The sequence below is a fragment of the Nannospalax galili genome, unplaced genomic scaffold, assembly GCF_000622305.1.
Source record: "Nannospalax galili isolate Female #2095 unplaced genomic scaffold, S.galili_v1.0 scaffold628, whole genome shotgun sequence".
NCBI classification, from domain to species: domain Eukaryota; kingdom Metazoa; phylum Chordata; class Mammalia; order Rodentia; family Spalacidae; genus Nannospalax; species Nannospalax galili.
This window is the reverse complement of record NW_008357492.1, coordinates 207,034-212,058: the sequence shown is the minus strand read 5'-3', so window position 1 is coordinate 212,058 and position 5,025 is coordinate 207,034.

Sequence of the window (5,025 nt, the reverse complement as noted above, 5' to 3'; positions counted from 1 at the left end):
TTCTGGATGTTAAACCTCTGTCAGATGTATCACTGGTGAAGATTTTCTCCCATTCTGTGGGTTTTCTGTTCACTTCCCTTGTTGCCTCCTTTGATTTACAGAAGCTTTTTAGTTTAATGAGTTCCCATTTGTTGATTCTTGACCTTATTTCCTGCACAATTGATATGCAGCTCAAAAACATCCTTTCTTACACCTATATCTAGTAAGTTATTGCCAAAGTTTTCTTCTAACGGTTTCATGTTTCAGGCTTCACATTGAGGTCTTTGATCCATTTGCAGTTGACCTTTTTGAGAGTGAAAGATAAGGGTCCAATTTCATTCTTCCATAAGTGGAGATCCAGTTTTTTCAGCACCATTTGTTGAAGATACTGTCCTTCCTCCATTGTGTGCTCTTGGCACCTTTGTCAAGGTATTCAGAACCTTTATCAGGTGGCTGAAATTGCAGACCTATGGCTGAAGATAGGACATACTTTGGATTCAGGACTTAAAGTAATGGAGTTGGAACTGACCTGGAAGTCTTCTACCTGAAGTTTAGCTATCATAATGCTAGATGATAATCTGCAAATTGCCAATGGATACAAACAATCAATGGTCCCACCCAGTCCTAAAGCCTAATAACCATAATGACCAGTACAGCAAACTACTTCTATTGGTCCAGTAGTGGAACTATTATCTGAGGATGTTGCTAAAATTCCTCTGTGAAGCACAAGTGCTATCCAGGATGTCTGTTAGGTCCATTTGATGTATGGTATTGTTTAATTCAGATGTCTCCCTTTTAATTCTCTGTCCTGTTGACCTACGTAATGGAGGTGATGGCATTTTGAAGTCCCCTACTTTTAGTGAGTCGGGATTAATCTGGGTCTTAATGTACTGTAGTACTGTTTTTATGAAGTTGGGTGCCCCAGAGTTTGCTGAATATATGTTCATGATTGTAATATCTTCTTGGTCAAGTGTTCTTTTGATCACAATGAAGTGGCCCACTTTATCTCATCTGATTAGTTTTAGCTTGAAGTCTATTTTGTCAGATATTACAAGTGCAACTCCTGCTTTTTGCTCATCAGCATTTGCTTGGAGTATTTTTTCTGTCCTTTCAACCTTAAAGTACATCCTGTAATTGAAAGTGAGGTGTGTTTCCTGCTGAAAATGAAAAATGGGTTTTGTTTATTTATCCATTCAACTAATCTGTGTCTTTTGACTGATGAGTTCAGTCCATTGGTATTGAAAGTTATTAATGAAAAATGTGTATTGAGTCCTCTTGTTTTGTTCACATTCTTGGTATCCCTATACGTTTGCACTGCTATACCTTCATTAAATTTCTTTCTGTTACCCCTTCAGTATAGATGTTCCTTTCTTCAGCTCCTTGTATTGCTTCAACAACTTTCTGAAGGGCTGGTTTTGTGGACATGAATTCGTTCAACCTACTTAGGTCATGGAAGATTTTTCTTTCCCCTTCAACTATAATATACATTTTGGCTGGGTAAAGTAATCTGGGTTGGCATCTGTGGTCATTTAGATCCAGGAATACTTTGGTCCAGGTTCTTCTCGATTTCGTAGTTTGAACTGAAAAGTCAGCTGTAATTCTGAAAGGCTTTCTTTTATATGGGACTTATTGTTTTTCTAGTTCAGCTTCCAGTATTCTCTCTTTGTTTTGTACATTTAGTGTTTCTACTATGATGTGCTGTGGAGAGTTTCTTTTATGGTCCTGTCTATCTGGTGTTCTATGTGCTTCTTGTATTTGTATCTGCTTGTCTTCCTTTAATTTTGTGAATTTTTCTTCTACAATCCTGTAAAGATCTGGTCCATACCATTATCCTCAGTTTCTTGTCCTTCCTCTATACCTATGATGTGTAAGTTTGGTCTTTTTATGGTGTCACAAAATTCTTGCATATTCCAATCTTGTGGTTTTTTTAAATTTTTCATAATCTTTGCTGGAGTCATTTAATTTGTCCACTTTCTTATCTAGTCTTGATATTCTGTTTTCTATTTCATTCATCCTATTGATGGGGCTTTCTCCTGTCATTTCTAATTGGCTCTTTGAGTGTTTCACCTCCTTCTTTTCAGCCTGAATATTCTTCAATATTTCTAATTCTTTTCTGAATTTATTCAGAAGTTTATTCCTATCTTCTTTCAGTTCTTTGATTTCTTTGTGTGTCTGTAACTTCATTAAATGCCCATGTGAGTAAGTGTTCTTTTGAATTCCATGACCTGTGTTTTCTCTAAGGGGTTCTCAATGTATTCCTCTCCAGGACTGTTGGTACTTGGTGGGGGTATATCATTTGGGTTTTTCATGCTATTTTTTTATTTCTTTTGTAATTTCTGAGTCTTGTATAAGACTCAAGGCTTCCTTTGTTGAGTTTAGGTCTGCTCAAGAGAGGTGGGAGCATGGCAGAAGGGTATTATCAATGGAGAAATAGGGAAAATGAGGGCACTTTAAATGTGGAAACCATGGTGGAAGTGTAAGATGGTGAGAAAGATAAATAATGCATAGCAAGTTTTAAAAAGCCAGAGGGAACCATGTTAGTCCAACAACCTACTGACACATTATACATGCAACTAGTTCAAGGAACAAAATATATGTCTAGTCAAGGCTTGTTTGAGAAGATTTGGTTTTTGCCCAAGCTTTACCTACATAGCATATGGTAATTAAATGTATCAGAGTGGATAAACCAACCTTCTTGGATGTTGAACAGACACACTTCGAGTCCTATACTAATCTGGTCAAGGGACTTAAAAGGCAATTTTTTCTCCTTGCCCTTCATGGTCTACTAAGTACCAGGGGACTATGGAGCATCTCTCAAAATGTCCTGTAATTGTGGTGAGTCACCTGTTCTCTTATTGAGGGAGGCCATGGAAACCCCACCAGATAGATTTGAACCAGTGTCCAATTTACAAAGAGGAAGGTCAACTCAGAGGGAAAATTTCCTCCATGCTTCCAAGTGAAGCCAGCCATGGTCGAGTAGGACCTCTGAGTTATCTTCATATATATGGAACTGTTAGAAGAAAGAAGCCAGGGTCTCCTCCCAACCCCATGTGACCCCTGAGGAACAGCTCCTCAAAAGACTTAAGAGTAAAAATATATTGGTTTATTTGGGCCAAATCTAGGTCTTAAACACCCGAAAGGAATGTATAACCAAAGATTAAGTTGATCAGTATATTTCTTTAAGAATCCATGTGTATAGCTAAATGCTACATAACAGGAAGCAGTGCTAGACAGGAGATATTTTCCTTTGAGATGTTGGCCATGGTGGCCCATGAGACTCCCAACATTACTCAGGCTTTTGTCACAGCCCATTATAGCCTCCCAGAACTTGAAGTTAAGACCCTATTGCCAAAGACAGAATATTCCTCAGAAACAAGATTTGGAGAAATAGAGATGCAACTGACATGGAATCCACTTCCCCTGAAGGCAAGCTCTCACAGCTTTGGAGAACAGTATGAAAATGCCACAGGAAAACAGCAATGGATGATCCAGCACCAGGTTCAAGACCAAATAACCATATCAATGGCCATTACAGCATACTCCATTGGCACAGTAATGTCACGTATTTTCTTTTGGGCAATTAACAATTACCTGATTTGACTAAATGCCCACTCAAAGGGAGGAAACTCAAGTATGGTACTGTAACATAACCTAATACACATGACTGACAGGGTCATAGAACTTAGAGAGAACCCCAAAACACTCCCTTCACTAATGTGATTTCTTACTATGTGCAAAATATGTATCCTTATATTTGCAGACAAATATCCCAGTCACCACTCATCAAAGAAGCTCATTTTGCAGCAATCAGAGCCTAATACCAAGTACCACAACTGTTCCTACAGACATCGTCTATTAATTGCCGAGGCTTAAGGTTGCAATGCAACCTGTACACTCATGGAACATGGAACATAGATCAGGGATAAAGAAGAGGACACTAAGGAGTCAGTTCTCAATAATGAAGCTCCTTCATGCAGTGGAGGGCCAGGAAGAGACAGTCACAGATGGCCAAAGTGTAGAGAGCAAGAGCCTGCTATACAGTGGTCCTTGGAGAGGATCCCTTTATTAAACTTCATCCACCCAAGGTTCAGGGGCCATCATTCAAGAGGGAGAAGAGGGACTGTAAGAGCCAAGGATGATGGGCATGACCCTATGGAAACAGGGTCCTAGGAGCTCCTGGGAGCCTGCTTTAATGATTCTATGGCAAAGATGTCAGCATACACAAGTCCGAGCATCAAACAGAGATTAAACCAGCAGAGAACTAGGAATATGAACAACAGACTCCAATATAAAGGACCGTTGGCAACTGATTGCTGCTGGTGCTGATCTTCCTAAAAGAAGGGACTCTAGATAAGCTGATTAAACTTAGTGGATGGACTTGCACTTGGTGATTCGCTGAGGACACTGATGACAGTGGGCAATAACAAGAATGAAAGAGCATATGGGCTCCAGAGGGCAGGAGCTTTGGTAAGGTGCACTTGGAACATGGGTATAAAGATGAATAAGATTATTTGGGTTGTTCTGTATGAAATACAAACACATACACACACACACACACACACACACACACAATCAATAAAAAATATAACCATAACCATGGGGCTGGAAGGATGGCTTAGGCGTTAAGAGCACAGACTACTCTTGCAAAGGACCTGGGATGACTCCTAGCACCCATATGGTGGCTACAAACCATCCTTAACTCCAGTTACAGGGGAATTCAGAGCCCTCTTCTGACCTCCACAGCATTGCACAACATGTGTGCACTTACGTATGTGCAGGCAATACACTCATACACATAAAATAAAAATAATAAGTAAAAAAATTTTCAATTACCTTTGTATTAATTATTTGAATATTTCATGTGAGCAACCAATGTATCTTTTCACAAAATAGTAGATTTTATTTTCATGTGCTTAATATTCTTGGGTTCAATTTATTTTCATTTTTATTACATTAAAAAATATTTCATATAGTATATGTTGATTGTATTTAGATACACTCCCCTATCTGTACCCTGATTACTACCCCTACCCAATTTCATGCTTT